Source organism: Adiantum capillus-veneris, chromosome 25 (assembly GCF_014529385.1).
Source record: "Adiantum capillus-veneris isolate H3 chromosome 25, ASM1452938v2, whole genome shotgun sequence".
Lineage (NCBI taxonomy): Eukaryota > Viridiplantae > Streptophyta > Polypodiopsida > Polypodiales > Pteridaceae > Adiantum > Adiantum capillus-veneris.
This window is the reverse complement of record NC_140955.1, coordinates 63,395,867-63,404,691: the sequence shown is the minus strand read 5'-3', so window position 1 is coordinate 63,404,691 and position 8,825 is coordinate 63,395,867. Positions and strand designations below refer to the sequence as shown.

Genomic DNA, 8,825 nt, shown 5'->3' with positions numbered 1-8,825 from the left:
ATGCAAAGGCAAAGAAGGGTACACCTTTGGCGGCAAAAGAGGTACAAGAGGGAAAACTACAAGATTATCATTATTGGATTCTTGATGGCCAACATTCAATTTATACCGCAAAAGTTTTGCTTCACAACAATGAACAAAAAAACAATGAGATATTTCAAAGATTGATTGTGTATAAATTTCAAAAGGCTCGTATTGCTGTAAATGCTCCTCCAATGGTTGCAATTGCTATATCTGCCATTGCAAATGATGAGGCTAAAGCATTGTATGTCAAGAAACCTTAATCAAATAATGTGGCATTTGTGAAGTCAATGGATCTATTCAGGACAACCAGCAAGGGCAGAAACTGGAGTTGCAGAGGGACATATATCTCGTGCTAGATGGGATGTAAGTGTATTTCTTCTTCTTTCTTATTGTCTTTAATTGAACACTTGAGTTCAATCTTCTCATTGGTGTTATATTTCTTTCTAGACTTTTCTTCTATTGGCAAGAATGAGTGCAGGAGCAAGTTGAATTGCTAAACAGGCACACATGGTTACATATTCCGATCAAGTTTATGATTGTTGGCTAGAAATTATTAAAAGGTTTGAGGAGGAGAACAAGAAACCCACAACAACGGTATTCAAATTTATTTGCGGTCTTCAGGAATCACAGGTATAGCTCATTCAAAAAGAAATTAAAGATGAGAAGATTTTATTATCAAAGAGTGCAAAAGCTGGTGATGTAATTGATATGATCGATCGAATCAAGCAACTCAAACAAGACAAACTAATTCAAGACGCACTTCTTGAAGGCTTCAATGCTTTGAATGAGTCATCACCAAGTAAAGATTATGAGGAAATAGTTAGCATGTATAACATCAATGATGCATTTTATAAAAACATTCTAATGCTATGTGAGCAATGGCTCAAAAACAGCTTGAAGCGTGGAGCAAAGAAAATGGATGAAGCTATAAAATACATGCAATGGGAAATTCAACTTCACAAGGACAAAATTGAGTCTCTTAATTTGCCATGGTCCATCTATGTGGTGAACCTACAGATGGAAGGATATCTCTACTTGAAGCGCCACTTCAACAATCAAATTCCTATTAGCTTATGCATTTTAGACTTGACAAAACACTATGGGGACAACTTGCAGTGGAGTGAGGAGATATTTAGCAATGCTTTAGATGGGATATTGGCTATTTATGGAGGCTCAATTGATCCTGGATTTGTGTTTCTTTCATTTATAGATTTTTCTAAACTCACAAATTGCAATGTGCATTCCAAAGTATGGGAGATAATGTGAGCTACCATTGTTGTGGTGTCTTGCATCACTTTCCATTAGCACCTTGCAATGGAGCAATTCAATTCCTTGTGGTTATTGCCTTCATGGGACAAGGTAATGCATTTGAAGACCTGAGAAGGAGATCATAACAACATCACCTGCCAGTTGATTGTTCTTTGCTTCCAGTAGAAAATAAGGCATGTCATTTTTGCAATATTTGGATGCCAAAAAAAGACTTTTCTTCAAGCACTACATTCATACATACTGTTTTGAAGATCGCAAGCTTGTAGATCTCTTTAGTGATGGCTCTCTGGTTGCACAAAAAGGATTACAACAAAAAAAAGATGTCATCTGCTTAGTTGAGAGCGTGCAAGAGCAAAGAACCTTAGCAACCAGGCTTCTCAAAATTTGCTAAGGCCCATGCTAATATAGAAAAGTGGGTTGGCCTTCAAGATCAACAAACTACTTTGCAATTAGCTGATGATGTGCCCATTAGAGAAGAGATTTCTCCGCAAGTAGAAGAAGGAGAAGAAGACCAAGTCCTTTGTCAATGGAGGCCTACTTGGAAATGGAGGGACGTATGTTTTGAACTTCTTATATATGTTAACATCTATTCTTGCTGATTTGATACTCTTAATGTTAGGTTTGTTTGATGTAGTATTTTTTTGAGTCCATCTTTTTCATCTTTAAGAATTAAAGGTTTAAATGTAGAGAATAATCTTATAATTTTTGAGTGATGAATCCTAGATTTAAAATAAACACTAGCCTAGACTTAAGAGCTTGAATTGATGAGTTTTAGACCTCGTACTATCCCCTTTATTTTATACGTTCAAGGCTAGCATGGGTAGGTGAACCATACATAGATTCCAATCTCAAGAAGTGTTTTAGACCTTCAAACAACCCCATATAGCTTGGATAAGTGGTGGACCTTCCATGGAGGCTAATTCCAACAAGTGTGGTGGTGAACCTTCTGTGGAGTCTAATTGTGGTAGACTTAAAACAATAACCACTTCCTTGCACTGGCTTGGACCTTGCTTCTATTAAGGTCTCTATTGAGAGAAGAATTGAATATAGAAGAAGAGACAAATTAACTAGGCATAGATTTGTAAATTTGTAGAAAAGGAAAACATGCTGGATTACAAAAATACCTCTCATTGTACGAATGTCCAAAACGTTTAAAATTAAAACCTTTCGATAAAGGCTTATCTTTAGACATTGAATCAAGAGGTTATGGCTATGCATGTGTTGAGACTATTGGTGGACTTGAATGAGGAGACACATAGTTTGTTGACTATGACTTTATTTGATGTTTTCAATTATTTATATGGATAGAAGTCTCAATTGCATGTGTTAATATGACTTTTAATGGATCAAATCTCAATCAAGTAAATCATGGTTGTTGTTAACTTTATATGGCCTTCAGTATTCACTTAAGTACTAATATTTATTAAAGTGTAGGGTGTACAAGTTTGCCACAAAAGAGTTTAGTATAGACTGCTGTTGCCTTGTGTACCAATAGTTACAAGGATTATAATATTGATTTTACCTTGAATAAACTCCTAAGTTTGACTTCCACATGTTTAAAATTGGTGATTTAAATTCTAGTGATTTTTGAGAAACCAATGTTATTTGTGTTTTTTAGATTCACAAATTGGGATAGATAAAGCCCCTGTGGTTGAGTCCGCAATTGTTGATCCCCTTGATTCTATTATTTCTGACATGCCCAAGGTGGATAATACGTCTATACCAAAGTCTAGTAATGTGCACCTTGGCCAAGCTTGCAACAATGAGAATAAAGAAATGCCTACTCCAACAATACAACCTACTTCAAAAGATACTAAAACGTCTGCTCAAGAGCCATTTCCATTTGTTGCTACTTCATCTAGTGCAGATGTTGAGAAATCCATACTCACAATTATTTTGGACTTAAATGGTCTGATATTGAACATTCCCCTCAGCCGTCCTTACACCACTAGTCAGTGAAACTATATCCAAATAAATATATTATACTTAGGCCAGGTTGCATCCACTTCTTGAAGACTATATTACAGAGGTTTAATGTTGCAATTTGGTCGACCGCTACTAGGAACAATGTGCTTCAAAATTTTAAAGCACTAGAGAGCTTAGCAAAACGTACATTAAGGTTGCTACACTTGTCAAAGCAATAAATTATTTAGACCTGACAATCCAACCGTTGAGGCAATGTTCAAGCCTCTAGCTAAAATTGCCATGTGGTATAAATGTGACCCACGAAGAACAATGCTTATTAATGACTCTCCTTACAAGGGATGCATTTCCCCTGCAAACAATTGTATTTTTCCATACCAATTTGATGGTGAAAATATGGTTGACAATATGCTCTTGGAGGAGTTGCTTCCCTACTTGTTTGCACTAGATGAGACAAGGCATGTGCGTAATTTCATTGCCTCTAATCGTTACGGACAGCCAGCATTGAGAAATGAGAGTGAATATAAAGAAATCAAAGATATTTGGGAGCAAAAAAATGATGCTTGGTCAGCCAAGGTGTTCTTTACAAGAAGGACCTGCAAAATATGACAAAGGTGAAGGTATCCTTGAAGGCAAACACAATCAAGCAAGTCATGATACCGACAACAATGACATGAGACGAGCCCAAATACAAGAGATACTAGAAAAGGAAGGTACAACTGTTGAAACCATGAAGGCACCACAGTTCATCAATCTAGCTAGGCAATTGGATGTACTACAAAGGGACCATTGAAGGCAACCACTGCAAAGTCTTATATAAATAAGGTCAAAGCTGAGAGAAAACTTCTAAGGCTAAATAAAATACACCCCTAAGGTACCTTTTATGACTTGAACCTTGTTTCACATACTTGAATATACATGTGCATGGTATCAAAGTTTTCTTTTTGTTTCTTCTTGCAAGTCTCAAAAAAAATATATGTAGATATTCCATGGACCAAGCTTGGACAGGTGGTGGACCTTTTGGTAAAGCCCCTTGTGGGAAACATATCACAAGTCCTCCATGTAGTGAGAAGGAACAAATTTAACAAAGAGCCTAAGAGGTTGGTCTCCCATTCCCAATCCAGTCTAGCTATCCACCACTATATTATATAAAGTGTAGCTTGGACAAGTGAAAGAAATTGAAACAAGAGACCCCTCATCATCAATCCTAGTTTGGACCTATGGTAGATCTTACTTTTTTCTCATTCATAGTGTAGCCTAGCCTAGCCAGGTGGTAGACCTTAATTTTCTCCATGCTTCAAAGAAGCATAGCTTGGAGAAACGGTGAAGCTTTGTAAGGTTTCAATTGGGATTTGTTTATAGAAATGAGAAGTTGAAGATGGACTTTGGCATCTTATAATACCACAGTGTAGAAAATGTAGAAACCATTTTTATTCTTTGAAACATAATAAATTTCTTGTTTTTCAATTCCAGAGTCATCACTACAAGAAAGTGGGTCGACTATCTGTAGGCATTATTTGAAGGAAGGTTTTGAAGCACCCAACGAACCTCATCTAAGGCCTTGTCTTATATATCAATCACCTCCTTGTCACCTGCCACTTCCTATCAAGAATATCAAAAGAGTTATTATTTTGGACCTTGAAGGACTGCTTTTGAAGACTGTTGAAACAAACCATGGAGATTCTATGCCATCTTGGGCTCAACACATACGTCTTCTGGAGGACAAAGATGAAGTTTATCATGCGGTGCGCATAGACGTAGAAATGTTTTTGGATTTTTGTGGTGAATACTTTGAGCTGTGGATATGGAGTTGCTATAACCTAGCAAGAGTGCAACACATCACACAAAAATGTTTCCCAAAGCATTATAGCAAGTTCAAGATCTTTATGAGTAACAAGTGTTGCCAAAATCCAAACATCATGTTAGGATTTAGAAGGGTTTATCATAAAAACTTGAGCGATATTTGGAAGATGTTTGAGGACTTGGATGCAAAGAATACCTTGATTTTTTATGATAGTCCATATAGGATGATGTGGAATATGCCAGGAACATATCTTATATTTCCAAAGATGTGGAGGCAAACACCTGAGTAGCTTCAAAGATTCTTGCAAGAAACGATTACTCCATGGTTACTTGGATGGTTGTATGCAAGAGACAAGAGAGATTATACATGTCACAAAATTGGAAATCAGTATAGTGATCTTGAGACAAATCATGTCCTTCATGTGTACGTGTCAAGGCGATAACATTAAATAAGGTTGACAATGATCCTTTTTATGGCCAGATGATGTCCTTTTACTACGATGTGTATTTGTATTACTATATAATTCAAAGGTTATTTTAAAACAAAAAAGTCTCAATTTGATGAACACTTGCATGGAGTGCACCCTACTCTGAGGGTAATTGCAAGTATTCTACAGGGTATCCTATTATAAAGAAAATTATTTGTACACGGAGTGCATCCTTCTCTAAGGGGACTTCCACATATTACTCCACTGTATACTATTATAATGGGAATCCTATGTGATGGATCGTTCTCTTCTCTAGGGACTTGTAATAAGTGCACTCTACTCTAAGAGGACTTCCATGTATTACTAGAGTGTATCCAATTACAAGGAGAATCCAATGTAATGAAAAAGCATCCTGCTTTAGAACAAAAATGTGTCGATCAATTGTACCCTAGTCTAAGGGGACTTCTAGAGTGTATTCAAGTCTAAGGAGATTTCAATGTAGTTCTAGATTGCACCTTGTTTTTGGGGACTCATTTTACTAGATTATGGTTTTGTTTCATCCTGATATATTTTAAAAAAATTATTTTTGTTATTTAGCAATTATATATCATTCCATATCAAGGTTGCATCCATTTGTAACTAAGAGAAACTTATGTTTAATATCAAAATGAACCTTACAAGTATGGAGTGGAGAATTCATGGATGTGCAAGAAATATCTTGTTCTTGGCACTCATGTTTGCCTAAAAAATTTATTTTTATGTCCTTCATATAAAAGGGTTTTAGAACCTACAAGTCTTTGAAAGGAAAAATATAAAGTCTAATTGTTTGCTTTGGGAGAAAAGAAATCATGGACTTTGAATTGTGTGAGAGACCTTGTTTGTGGAGAAAAATGTTTGAATCAAGAATGGTTATTTTACATCCTCCATGTAAGAGACTTTTGGAAACTAAAATATGCTGAGAGGAAAACCATGGATTCTAAGTGCATGTATTGAGATGTCAATGTATGCATGCATATCTTTATTAGGGTCTACACATAATTGGATGCTTCTGGACATTAACTTCTCCAATTTGTTATAAAATAACATATTTAATGTTTTCTTATGGGTAGTATTTATTTCACTATATACGTTTTTAGGATAATTTCGTGAAGTTCAAATTAAACCTTCTATGTTGCAATGGAGAAGTACTTAGAAATTTTTTTATGTAAACACGTTTGCTTACCCTTTCACTAATTGTAGCTTAGATAAGAAGTGGACTTTGCATTCCTCCATAGCCTATCTTAGACAAATGCACCTTGAAACTAGCCCTCCTATGTTGCAATTGACATCTGCTACACATTTTATAAATGGCTCGTACCTTAAGTGAAGAATTTCTAGATTAGAAGTGTGTGCTACTTTGATGTCATGCACAAGTGGGTTTATTTCTCAATGGGTGCTAGTTGGACAAGTGGTGGACCTTGATTAAAAAATTTAGGTACTCCATTTGACCTTCGCTTGAACAAGTTGTGGGCCTTCAAACCAATGTCTCCATGTTAAGATAATTTGTAGGTAGGACAATAAAGTATAAACAATGAAAATGGAATCAATGTACTAGTCTCTTGATGGTGCAACCACCCAAAACCATATTTTTTTCTTGGCCAATGTTTAGTCTAGTAAAAAACTTCAACACCTTGTACATGATATATTGAAAGCTATCCAATCTAGGAATTGGGATTTTCCCACTTTACCTAATATGGTCTTTTTTATTTATTGTGTCAATTCTTCCTACTCTCTCTGTCTCGTCCATCTCCTTCTTTCTCTGCACCAACACACCATGGTGATTCTCCCCCGTTGGCATCCTCCCTAGACTCGCAACCCTACACATGGTATTAGAGCCCAGGCAGTAGGTGAAGAACCCTTTGTGCACCACATCTCAAAAGGCAAGAGAATTTGTGAGTTGTAGTTGTAGGCAACGTGGAGAGTTTCTTTTGTGGTCGATGTTGGAGAGCGTAGCATCGCAAAACGCTCATTGGTGGAGATAGCAAGGAGGTAGTTTTTTGCCAACGTTTTGAAATGCTACAGGGAGGAGAAGTGACATTTTGAAATTTTTTCTTAGTGGCACAGTTGGAGACAAAACAACAAGGCAAAGCATCTCAAAAGGTTGCCCAATTTGGGGGGTTGCTGAGGAGAGCATATAAAAAACACTACCATCTGTGGTATTTTCAAGAAACGTCAACATATTAAAACACTACCTCAAAAAATTAGCCTTTGAAAATGTATTCACAAGCCAATATAAAGCATCAATTGGGGAGTTTTGTGGACAAGTTGGGTAGCTTTTTGAGATGCTAAAAGTTCTAGTCCATGATTTGGAGCAACATATCAAAATGCACACAAGCACAAAGGGAAATTGCTTGGCTACATCAAGCATTTCAAAATGCCATTGGTAGTGTGTGCAACCTAACCAAGGGCTTCTCAAAACGCCATCCAACATGAAAAAGATTCAAATGGATGCAAAGCAAGCTCTAAGAAAAATGTTGCAAACCATAAAGATTTAATTCAAGAATATGGTACAAGACTTTGCAAACTCTTTTTTAATTGTCCACTATCATAGATTGTTATTTTCTATCTATTGAGACCACAACCGTATACTTTTTGCCAAAAGCCTTGTTTTCTCTCATCAGATATCAGATACTGTCATGATAAAAGATTGTACAAGTTAGACACTGCCACACATACAAAGTTGTAAGACCTCCCAACAATACCAATTTTTATTTAAGTCCCATTTTTTTCCCACTTCTCATGAGGTTATTGGGTACACCTTAAATCCACACTACAAGAGGTACTTCATATTAGCAACACTCACAATGCGACGCTCAATAATTAAAACCCACGGCGTCGCTATGGGAGTGGCTATTTTCTTTGTTGCATAGCGACACCTATAGCAATGCTCATAACGACTCCGACAGGGGTAAAAAATAAATCGAGAGCGCTAAAAACTCAAATCTCATATCTAAGTTTTGGCGCTCTAGTAAAGAACATAAACCCGCACCTCTCCCTCTCTCTCTCTCTTCCCCCTTCCCCCCCCCACCCCCCCCCCCCCCCCAGCCCACACACACACACACACATTGTGTCTTAGAGAGAGAGAGAGAGAGAGAGAGAGAGAGAGAGAGAGAGAGAGAGAGAAGTTTTGCTACAGCTCTGTGTGCTATCCATGTAGGCATTGTCTTGTGTGAAGCAATTAGAGCCAGCTCGTGAGCGGAGTCGAATACAGTAGGAGAGAGACACGCGATGGTCTCCTGAGGCTAACAAGTCTCCACAGGGCTCGCGAGGCACTCAAATATGGTAGCGCAGTCAAAAACGACACCATAGAGACAAAGAAAGTGACAAGGAGAGCATCCATGG

The 8,825-nt window shown here is 37.1% G+C and overlaps 1 pseudogene; it reads left to right on the top strand.

Moving 5' to 3' along the window:
- The first annotated feature begins 4,892 nt into the window (after window positions 1–4,892).
- On the top strand, window positions 4,893–5,459 carry LOC147424992 (uncharacterized; annotated as a pseudogene).
- The last annotated feature ends 3,366 nt before the right edge of the window (window positions 5,460–8,825 follow it).